Source organism: Notechis scutatus, unplaced genomic scaffold (genome assembly GCF_049901735.1).
Source record: "Notechis scutatus isolate UNSWTSFEM ecotype Mainland unplaced genomic scaffold, rNotScu1.2 NSCUSCF96, whole genome shotgun sequence".
Taxonomy (NCBI): Eukaryota; Metazoa; Chordata; class Lepidosauria; order Squamata; family Elapidae; genus Notechis; species Notechis scutatus.
In genome coordinates, this window is record NW_028263180.1 from 33,342 (window position 1) to 46,039 (window position 12,698).

Below are 12,698 nucleotides of genomic sequence, written 5' to 3' on the forward strand. Positions count from 1 at the left end.
GGCCTTGGATCCACTTCAGGATTTAAACAAAGATTAAATTTATTCAAGGTGCCAAGAAGGAAGGTTTCACAGACAGAACACAGCTAAAAAAAGGATAAAGAAAAAACCAAAGACCCCAAAGCCATTCAAACGCGGCTTTTCCTCAGGCCTTGGAGGCTGACTCAATGGATGGAACCCGGGTATCCCTCCGTGTCCCCTATGACAGGGGTCCCCAACCGCCGGTCCGTGGACCAGTACCGGTCCGCGGAACAAGTCTTACCGGGCCGCTGGTTGCTGGGCGCCGCCATCTTTTTTTGATAAAAAAGTGCTTCCGGTGAGCTTTTCTGGGTAGAAAGCTCACCGGAAGCACTTTTTCATCAAAAAAAGATGGCGGCGCCAGCGCTTCCGGTGAGCTTTTCTGGGTAGAAAGCCATTTCTACCCGAAAAAGCTCACCAGAAGCGCTGGCGCCGCCATCTTTTTTGATGAAAAAGTGCTTCCGGTGAGGTCACCGGAAGCACTTTTTCGCCAAAAAAAGATGGCGGCGCCCAGTTGATGCCGGTACCGGGCCGCGGTGCCCAGCTGATGCCGGTACCGGGCCGCGGCATAAAAAAGGTTGGGGATCACTGCCCTATGAGACCCAGGCCTGGGAAGCCCCACTGAATTGGGGGGCCCGTGTTTCCAGTGGAGGAAGCCCAGAGCGACCCTGGAGGTCTTTTTTTTTTTGTAAAATTTTTATTTTTTAAGACAAACATATACAAACAAAACATAAAAACATAAAACCATCTTCCATTTTACATACATACAGTGTGTCAGTTGGTTACAAATCTTTTGTGCTATCCTTTCATAGTCATTGCTCACGGTTTATATAAATTCTCACATTGTCAAACTAACATATGTTTATCTATTTATCAGTTAATAATCATCCATGACTAAACTATTTATTCCATCATTTTATATGAGATATTCTAAATTTTATTGTAAAATTTATATTGTACTTTCATCCAATGGTTATATATATCTGTATTATATTTTATATCGATCTATTAAACTTCTATTACAAAATTTCCTAGTCTATTACATTACCATGTCTTTTTGTCCAACCATTGATAAAACAAATCCCATATCATATAAAATTGTTTATCTTTATCTTGTTCTCTAATTTCAAATGTCAATTTACTCATTTCAGCACAGTGCATAATTTTCTTAGTAACTTCCTCCTGCATCGATTTTTTTTCATTTTCCAGTTCTTTGCAAATACAATTCTAGCTGCTGTTAAGACATTTACAATCTAATATTTCAGTTCTTTATTGTATATGTCTGGTATGACTCCCAATAAATATATCTCTGGCTCCAAGTCTATATCATTTTATCATTTTTTCCAACCATGTGTGGATTTTAGTCCAATATTTGCGTCTGAACATGTCCATAACATATGGTAATATGAACCAGGTATCTGATGACATTTCCATCATTTATCTGATTTGTTCTTAAACATTCTCGCAATTCTCGTCGGGGGTAGATGCCACCTGTGAAACATCTTATACAAATTTTCTTTATATGCAGTTGACATTGTCATTTTATAATTTTGAGACCACACTTTTTGCCATTTCTCTAAATCAATCCCATATCCAAAATTTTCCCCCCAAGCAATCATCATTTCTTTAACTTGTTCTTCCTCCAATTCTAATAAATGTCCAAAAAATTTTTAATTATCTTTTCATCAGTACCCATCAGAATTTTATCTAAATCAGTCAACTTATCATAGACACCTTCTGTTTTAAAATCTTTATAAAATCTAGATTGTATTTGCAAATATGAAAACCAATTCATTTTACACATTATTCTTCCAACGCTTGCATAGATTTCAGTTCATCGTTTTCATTCAGTATTTCACCATATCTAACTGTTTGTTCTTTTTTATATATTATTGGATAAGAAAAAGCTTCAATGGTAGATATCCATAATGGAATCTTTCAATAATATTGTCTTTTTATCTTCTCCCAATTTAAAAACAATGCCTCTCGAATGTAATGTCTTCTAAAATACCCCTGTGTTTTAGTTCCCTTATACCAGAGGAAAGCATGCCATCCCAGCAGCAAGTCATGGCCTTCTAAAGTCAATAATCTACTATTCCTTAACATTATCCATTGCTTTACCCGCATCAAACTTGACGCTTGATAATATAATTCCCAGTTGGGCAAGGCAAACCCTCCTCTTGTTCTTGCATCTTGTAACAGTTTAAGTTTTATTCTCGCTTTCTTACCCTGCCAGATGTATTTCAACACAATTTTATTTAAGTCTTCGAAAAACTCTTTCCCTAATTGAATTGGAATTGTTTGGAATAAGTATAAAATTCTAGACAATACATTCATCTTAATTGTAAATATTCTCTCAATCAATGATAATTGTAAGTTTTCCCATTTTGTCAAATCTGTCGCAATCTGCTGTTTGAGTTTAAAATAATTATCCTCCTTCAATGTGCTACATCTTGATGTGATATATATCCCTAAATACTTATGTTGTGAATCAATAAAAGTTACTAGCATAAATGCAAATCAGGGTTTGGAAACCCGCACACCTGATTGGCCCTTATACAACAACTAGGGATTGGTCCATTGCTAGTCCCTGATTGGCCACCATTTGGGCACTTCTCATTGGTTATAAGTTTGAACTTGTTGCACATGTCATTGGTTAATAAGGTAGCAGATAATCCTATAAAAGGGTTGCTGTTACCCATAGCCTTGCTCTGTTCTATTCTATTGTTATTATTAAAGAGTTGAAGTCACTGTCAGATGTCTGGTCTCCATTATTCCCCAAACTTAACACTGGCGACGAAGGTGGGATTCGGAGACCGAAGAGCTGACTGAGTTACAGAGCAACTAACAGAGCACGTGGTCGAACACGCACCATCAACGGCAACATGGCCAGCGGTGCTGTACCACCCGCTCCATTCAACCCAGAGACCGAAGACTGGGAGGCATACATGGATCGGTTCCAGATGTTTCTGGAGACCAACAATTTGAAAGATGCAACAACCGGAAAAAAAAGAGCTATCTTTCTAACTCACTGCGGGCCTACCGTGTTTAAAATGGCAAAATCACTTGCCAAGCCTGCAGAGGTAAAAGAGATGGACTGGGACGTCCTCGAGCCTTTGCTACGGGCTCACTACGCGCCCACCGTGCCAACCTTAGTCAGAAGACATGAATATTACCAGAGGGACCAGCGGAAGGGCGAAAGCCTTGCCAATTACATCGCGGACCTCCGCAACCTTGGAGGCCTCTGCGGATTCGCCGACTTAGAAGAAGCCCTCCGGGACCGCCTGGTTCTGGGCCTAGAAGACCGCACAATCCAGAGCAAAATTATGGCTAAGGGGGACATCAGCCTCAACGATGCCCTTAAAGAAGCCTCGGCAGCGGAGGCGACCAAGAATTCGGCCGCCCGAATGCGCCGCACCAATGCACTGCTACGTAAACTCGCCAATGATACCTCGCCTCGCTCAGAGAGACACCCGGTATCGACTCACCATGAAGACCTAGAATCCCCATCAGAAAGCGATGAGGAAGAGGTCAACCGACTCCAACGGAACGAGACCAGTTCACGCAACCCTCTTCCGACCGTGTGCAGGATGTGGGGCGAATCACCCACGATCCAGCTGCAAATTCCTCGACGCACTCTGCCGCAATTGCGGGAGACGAGGTCACATCGCAAAGGTTTGCAGAAGCAAACAAAACTCCAAACCCCGACAGGCCGAATGCCAGTCTTCAGGATTCTTCGGCACACACCGTGAAAAACTGAACCACCAATGGGGAAACCACTCCTACAGAAACAAGCCATCCACCACTTCCACCAGGCGTGAAGAAACCAGGCGGGAAGAGACCCACCAAACAATCACCATAGGCCACGCTACATCCCTTGATGCCGGGAAAATCCGAGTAAAGGTCGCCATCGAAAACAAACCTTGCATGATGGAGGTAGACTCGGGATCTTCCCTCTCGATGGTGTCGTGGAAAACGCTCCAACAGCTCATTCCAACGATTCACCGCCAAGACCTTAACCCTCAAAGGGTTATACTCAAAGACTATCAGGGTAACCGAATTCCCGTCGTCGGGTCCCGCAGATTCAGGTCTCTTTCAAGGACCGCACCGTCGCACTACCACTGACTGTCGTGGACCGCGACAGGCCTAGTCTTTTAGGCCTTCAATGGTTCAGCCGCTCGGAATCACTGTAGCCGGAGTCCACAGCCGAGAGCAGCGATTGGGAGGAAGCACTGTGCAAGAATTCCAAGACGCTTTTCGCGAATGGACTAGGCAAGTACAAGGGGACCCCGATCTCGTTTAACTTGAACCCTGAGATAGCACCCATTGCCTTAAGCCGCGTCGGGTGCCTTCGCCTTGAACCCAAAATCGACGAACAACTCGATAAGCTAATAGCGCAGGGCGTGCTGGAACCCACCGACCACGCCCGCTGGGAAACCCCTATAGTGACGCCTATCAAGCCTGATGGGTCACTAAGAATTTGCGGAGACTACCGGGCCACCTTAAACCACGCACTACAGCAGAGTGCATATCCAGTGCTGGTAGTGCAACACTTGCTCCATTCCCTGGGTGGTGGGAAAGTTTTCGCTAAACTAGATCTAGCCCAGGCGTATCAGCAGTTGCCTGTAGATCCTACCACGGCAGAAGCGCAAACCATCGTAACGCATAGGGGCGCATTTAAATGCAACCGGCTCCAGTTCGGGGTAGGCGTTGCCCCCGGAATCTTTCAGAGTTTAATGGAAAGGTTGTTACAAGGGATCAGAGGGGTCGTACCATATTTCGACGATGTACTCATCGCCGCCCCTAACAAAGACATCCTAGAAAAACGACTCAGAGAGGTCTTACGAAGATTCCAAAACGCAGGCCTCAGAGTTAAAAAAAATAAATGCCAGTTATGTACTGAAAAAGTAGAATTTTTGGGATACCTCCTGGACAGCCAAGGAATCCATCCCACCGAAGACAAATTAAGGGCAATTAAAAGGCCCCCACTCCAAGGAACAAGGCAGACCTACAGGCGTTCCTTGGACTTATCAATTTCTATAATGTCTTTTTACCCCACAAAGCAACGTAGCTGAACCATTGCATAGACTATTAGACAAAAAAGCAACGTGGGTTTGGGGACAACGGGAACAATGTGCTTTCCAACAAGTAAAGAAATTGCTAACTTCTGATTCTGTACTTATGCAGTACAACGAGACTCTGCCGCTCACTATCACGTGTGACGCATCGCCTTTTGGGGTTGGGGCAATTCTGGCCCACGTGTTGCCAAATGGAGCGGAAGCCCCCATCGCGTTTTTTCACGAACTTTAGCTAAAGCTGAAAGAAATTATAGTCAGCTGGACAAAGAAGCTTTAGCTATTGTGGCTGCAGTTAAAAGATTTCATGAATATGTTTATGGCCGTCGTTTACGATAATTACTGACCATAAACCGCTACTGGGGATCATTGCGGGTAATAAACCAACCCCGTATATATTGTCCCCCAGAATGACCCGTTGGTCTGAATTCTTGGCGGCCTACAACTACACCTTGCAACATCGCCCGGGGAAGTCAATTCTCCACGCTGATGCATTGAGCAGAACACCGCTCCCAGACTCTGTTGTAGATCCAGCCCCAACCATCTCAACATTACAGATCGAAGCTCTACATGCACCACCCTTAACGGCTAGAGACATTGCCTTTGAAACGAAACGTGACCCAGTCCTGCAACACATCCTACGCTGGGTTGAACGGGGGTGGCCGACGGACCAAATAGCACCAGAATGGGCGCCTTTCAAAGCCCGCCAAACCAAACTGTTTTCCCAAAAAGGCTGTATCTTGTGGGGCGATCGAGTCGTAATCCCTGGCAAATTGCAACAAACTGTTTTGGCGGTTTTGCATGAAGGACATCCGGGTATCGTGTGGATGAAAGCACTCGCACGCAGCTACGCTTGGTGGCCGGGAATCGACAAAAGAATCGAAGCCTGGGTCGCTACTTTTCAACGTTGCCAGGACGTCAGCAACGCCCCGCCTAAAGCAAGCCCAACAGAATGGGAAACTCCGAGGGGACCTTGGTCCCGTATTCATATTGACTTTGCGGGGCCTACCAAAGGCCACACTTTCCTTATTACTGTCGACGCCTATTCAAACTGGCTCGAGATCCATCGAATGAACACAACTACAACGGACTCAGTTATCAATAAATTAAACAGACTATTTGCCACACACGGGTTTCCGGACGTGTTGGTCTCGGACAACGGCCCACAATTTACTGCATTACCCTTTGAACAATATCTTGCTGATCGGGGCATCCGCCATGTGCTAACCTCGCCCGCGCACCCTGCGGCGAATGGACGTGTAGAACGCATGGTACAATTCGTAAAAAAGACCCTTCACAAAATGGAATTTGGCAACATCGACGACAAAATCAATCGAATTCTCTTGTTGCAGCACATCACGCCCCACAGCGTGACCAACAAAACGCCCGCTGAACTTCTCATGGGGCGGAAACTACGATTGCACCTTGACCGGCTCCACCCCGCATTCGCACCGGAAAAGCCCTTCGGCTCCAGCAGCAAATGCCGGGAATTTAAGGTAGGCGATTTAATCTTTGCCAAAAACTTTTCCGGCGACCCGTTATGGATACCCGCAACCGTTACCCACCTTACCGGGCCGAGATCTTACTGCCTGCTAACGGACGATGGGAGGGTGTGGAAACGCCACATAGACCAACTCCGATCGAGACTACCACCCAGCGCCCATGACTCCCCGGGTTCACCAACTCAAGGGGGAGGAAATATCGAGGAAATTGACTTTGATATGACAAATAGCAGGCCAACGGAAACCCTACGGCCCAGCGAAACACCGGAACTTGAAGCGGGGAGGGAGTTGAATTTTTCAGGGAACTTTAACACGGGGGAAACCGAACTGCAAAACCCCGAAGAAACACGAAGTAGCGGAGACAACCACAGTGAAAGCAGCACGGAATCACCGTGCAGCGAAACAGAAATTAATAAAGACCATTCAAACCCTCCACCGGAACCGGACCTTAGACCAAAACCGGTGGAGCCACGGAAATCATCCAGACAGACCAAACGGCCTGTCTATCTTGAGGATTTTATTACAGCTCCCCTCAAACGGAACCCAAGGGGGAGGGGTGTTGTGAATCAATAAAAGTTACTAGCATAAATGCAAATCAGGGTTTGGAAACCCGCACACCTGATTGGCCCTTATACAACAACTAGGGATTGGTCCATTGCTAGTCCCTGATTGGCCACCATTTGGGCACTTCTCATTGGTTATAAGTTTGAACTTGTTGCACATGTCATTGGTTAATAAGGTAGCAGATAATCCTATAAAAGGGTTGCTGTTACCCATAGCCTTGCTCTGTTCTATTCTATTGTTATTATTAAAGAGTTGAAGTCACTGTCAGATGTCTGGTCTCCATTATTCCCCAAACTTAACAACTTAACCTTATTTGTGACCTGTATTTCTAAAACTTCTTCCAACTCTTTCTTTTGTCTTGCTAGCATGTTTTTGTTAATATCTTTGTTTTATCTTTATTTATTTTCAAACCTGCTACTTTTTTATTTCTATTCCTTTTATTTCTTTTTCTTCTCTAATATTCCTATTCAACACTTCCAATGTTAACACAAACAGCAGAGGCGACAGTGGACAACTATGGATTCTGTCAATTCTCCATTTATCATAACCTTTGCAGTTTGTTTATGATATATCGTTTCAATGGCTTGAATAAATTTTTTACCAAAGTCCATTTATACCAATTGCAATAACATGAATCACCAGCTCACATTATCAAAGGCTTTTTGTGCATTTAAAAACATCAAGGCCATTTGCTTTTCATTTGCCTTATAGTATTCCAAAGCATCCAGAATTATTCTCACATTGTCTTTGATTTGTCTCTTTGGCAGAAATCCATTTTGATCAACATGAATAAAATTATTTAAGTATCTTTTCAGTCTTTCTGCCAAGATTGAAACAAAAATTTTATAGTCTGAATTTAATCGGGATATAGGTCTATAATTTTTAACTTGCTGTGGGTCTGTGTCTTCCTTCGGTATAAGTGTAATATATGCTTCTGACCATGTTTTGGGTATTCTCTTTTTTGACATAACTTCATTCATGACTTCTAATAGTTGAAGATTCAGTATTTCCTGGAAAGTCTTGTAAAATTTCTCTGGCAATCCATCTGGACCTGGTGCTTTTCCAACATTCTGTTTTTTAAAGGCTTCTGTTAATTCCATCATTGTAATGTTCCCTTCTAACATTGCTTCAATGTCTTTGGGTATCTGGGGTAATTTCGCTTTCTGTAAATATTCTTAACTTTTTCTTCTTGAATATTCTCTTGATAATACAGTTTTCCATAATAATCTTGTATACTTTTTTTCTTTTCTTCATTTCCATAGCAAACATATCCTTCTTCATTTATTAATTGGCTAATCCTTCTTGATTCTCTTTCCTTTCTCAATTTATAGGCTAACCATCTGCCTGGTTTGTTTGCATCTTCAAAGTAATTCTGTTTAGCATTTTTAATTTTTTGTGCTAATTCCTCTTTTCCATTAGTCCCATTTTATGTTTTGTTATGTCCATTTTAATTTTAATGTCTTTTTTTGCAGAAACTTCTGTAATTCTTTTTCCAATCTCTTATAGTCATCTTTTGAAAGTTTTTTCTGTTTTATATTTCTTTTCCTTGTATAGTCTATTATCAAGCCTCTTGTGTAGGCCTTCATCGTGTCCCAGAGATTCTGTAAAGATGTATCCTCTTTTTTATTTTCTTTAAAAAAGAAAACCAATTCTTTCTCTCTTTTCAGTTTGAAGTCTTTTTCCTTTACTATCGTATTATTTAAGGTCCATCTAGATCTCCTCTTTTGTCCTTTCCAAATGACTGTCATTGAGTTGTGATCTGCCCAAGTGCTTGTTTCTATTTCAATTTCTCATATATTAGCAAGTAATTCTGCTGACATCCATATCATATCTATTCTAGACCATGATGCATGTCTGTTTGAATAAAAGGTATATTGCTTATTTTCCACATTTCTCTCTCTCCATGCATCTTTTAAGTTTGCTTCTTCTATCATTTGAAAGAAAGATTTTGGTAGTGTCTTTCTAGTTTTCTTTGTTGATTTCTGCGTTTTATAATCCAATTGATCATTAATTATTCCATTGAAATCTCCCATCATACAAATATTAGCATAGTCCAGTTCAATTATTTTCATATGTAATTTCCTGTAAAATTCTTCTTGATTGTCATTTGGAGCATAAATTGTGATTTAAAATGTTTTTACATTATTTCCACCATCAAAATCCTTCCATCATCATCTGTATAAATTGGTTCTGCTGGAATTGTATCTCTAATATATAAGACCACACCTCTTTTTTTACATTGTGTCAATGATGCGAATAATTTCCCTAATTTTTTTTGTTTCAATATATATTTATGTTGTTTTTTAATATGTACTTCTTGTAGGCAGATTATATCAAACTTTAATTTCTCTAATTTATGAAATACTTTTCTTCTTTTAGTAGCTAAATTAAGTCCATTTATGTTAATTGTAATAAATTTTCTTTCATCCATATTAGGCTTTGTAAGAGGGTTTTATTGCTCTAGTAGATCTTAGTTCTCGTTGCTCTCTGGGTACATCACCTACTGCACCTTCTTTTTCTTTTTCAATTCAAATATTCTTTTCTCATCTCTCTTACTCTTCTTGGTACCTGTTTCAGCACCACAATTTCTTTGTCCTTGTAGTTTAATGTTTTCTCTCTTGTCACATGCAGTATCTGAGTTTTAATAACTTTCTTAGTAAATCTGATGTGAACTTCTCTTGGTAACTTATTTCTCATTGCATATCTTGTATAGACACGGAACACTTCATCCATCCCATCCATCATCTTCTCTTTGGTTATCTCTAACACTTCTGCCAATATTTCTGTCATTATTTCAGCAAGGTTTTCACCTTTTTCTTCTTCTACATTTTGAAATCTCAGGTAAAATCCTTATCTATCGATTTCCCATCCTAATGGTCCACTCCTGCCCTTTTCAACTTCACTCAATCGAGTATCAATATCTCCAATTTTCTTATCTCTTTGTATATGTTCGTCTTCAATTTTCTTAAATCTGTCCTCATATTTCATAATCATCGGTTGAATATTCTCTATTTTCTCATCTGTCTTTTCAGTTCTTTGCTCAATATTCTTTGTTCTCCTTTCAATCTTCTGGATTCCTTGCATAATCATCTGCAACATCACTTCCTTCTCTTTCTCCTGTTGTAACATTGTCTGTATTGATCGTTGTCCTCCAGATGGTGAAGAGGAGGCTATTGGTATTGAAGAAGCTGGGGCTGTTGTCTTTCTGCTCATCTTGTAATACTTAGCTATAAGAAAAGAGAGAGAGAAAAAAAAAGGAAAGAAAAGAGAGTGAAAGCAAGCAGCTGCCACTCCAAAAAATAAAAAAGGAGGAGAAAAATCTTAAGGCACTTGTATCCCTTAATCCAATTGGTTCCAGTAATATGCAAAAAGAAAAGGGAGGATGTGGAAAAAAGGATAAAAAGGATTTTAAAAAAAGAGGATAAGGGGAAGAAGGAAAAAAATAAAAAAATGATACTTTATGTATTTCTCTTAATAAAAAAGAAGCAAAAGAAAAATTATATTCTAGTTCCTGGGTTAAAGGCTAAAATCCAGACATACAAATCCAACCAGAGGGGAAGTAAAGTAAAGAAAATAAGAAATAACAAACAATTCTAACAAAAAGCAAAAGACCCTGGAGGTCTTTTGAAGGGTCCCTCAGGGAGTGGTAGGTGGAATGCAGCCTGGAGGGGCCTTCCCTTCCCTTTCCTTCCCTTCCCTTCCGAAGATGCTCCTGCCTGGAAAGCCTCCCTCCTCCCTGAGCTTGTGGCCTGGCCCTCATTTCTGCCCCACCTCAAGGGGAGACATCTCCTTCAAGGTATTACTGACTTTGCTTCCTTTCTCTAAATAAATAAATTATTATTATTATTTGTCCCAGTGGAGAAAAAAGTTGGTAAGAAATAAAATATTGTCACCTCATTCCCCCCGCCCCCCCCCCCAAATGTGATGAGCCAGGGTGTGGCACAAAGGCAACACAGTCAGATAATCAATAAGAGTCCCTTTAATGGCGCCAACGTTGCCCCCAATGTCCAGGTTACCTTCTGGCTGGAGAAAAACTCCCCCAGGAACAGCCTTTAACTGAAGGGAATCAAGTCCAAAACATGGTCAACAAAAGCTGTAACTTTAAGTCCAATCAAGCCAAACTGAGGTAATTAGTTTGGCAGGGCAGGATCAAGAATTCCAAATGTGAAGGCACGGCAAAACTCACATAGCCAGGAACACAGATAAGCAAAGACAACACAGGATAAAGTCACGTTTGCTCCCAGCATCTGCTGCAGCCAGCATGCATTTCTTTTAAACTCTCTTCCCAGGTGTGGCTAATGAAGGGAATCAGGGCCCTTTCCTCCCCCATAAGCCATGCAACCCATGTTGCTCTCTTCTCTGTTCCTCCCTGTGTGCCCTAAGATGAAGAAGGGGTGGGCCTGGGTCTTCCTTTGAACTTCCTCTCCCTTGTTCTACCTCTTTCCTCCTCTGCCCAGCCGTACTTTGCCCTTCCCCAGCCTCCTCCACAGCCAACGGAGCCACACTCCCACCCCCTGTCAGCCGTTCATCTTCCTCCTCGGATTCAGACTCTGACAGGGGCATGACACCCACCCTCTTGGAATTTTTTTTAAATCCAGAAATCATTGGTTCAGTCATTTTGTCTTTCAATCAGAAGTCCATCTAAACTTCAGAGCTTCCCCTGGTTGTTTCCTGTATTCACTGCACGATATTATTATTATTATTATTATTATTATTATTATTATTATTATTATTATTATTATTATTATTATTATTACAGTATACACAACAAATGAGATAACCATGCTGGGTTTCATATCGCAAATCACTAGTTGAACCCTTCCCAAGGGTTTAGGACTGTGTGATGTATCGGCGGATTATGCAAACAGATCCCAGTAAGGTGGCCTGCAGCTGACCAATTATTATTATTATTATTATTATTATTATTATTATTATTATTATTATTATTATTCACCTGCCGCAACTTGTTGATGACCATTTTTGGGATTTGTTTACGTCTGATGCAGCTGTTGGTTTGGGACGTCCCCCCTCTTTCCTCCCCCATTGGGAGGGGGGTCTTGACTCCCCTCCTCAAAAAAACCAAATGTGCCTCAGAGCCAGAAAAGTGTAGAGGAGACCCGGCCTGAGTCCTGGGGGAGGGTTGGCTCTCAGGAAAGGGACCATGACCCCATTGAGGGTCTCCATCTGCAGGGAGCCCTTTCAGGAGGGCAGGAAACCTGGGCATGAACTAGCCAGGATTGCTTGTTCTTTCATCACCACATCTCAGCCTTGTTTTCTTTCAGCAAGAAAAGTACATTTCCTCCCCCCCCCCAATTAATTTTCAAACTTTTAGCCGAGTTCTTGTTCACAGGCTCATTCCCAGATGTGCAAAGGAGCCGTGGCAGGTGTCCCTCTTCCCCCCTATAATTAAGGGAAAATCTGGGGATTTATTTCTTCCTCCCTCTTGGCTCCCCAGGGAGTTTTCCAGCTACCACCTTGGGAACCAGTCCAGTGAATGGAAAAATACAAGGAATAATGTAGGATTATGTCCTGTCCTGACCCA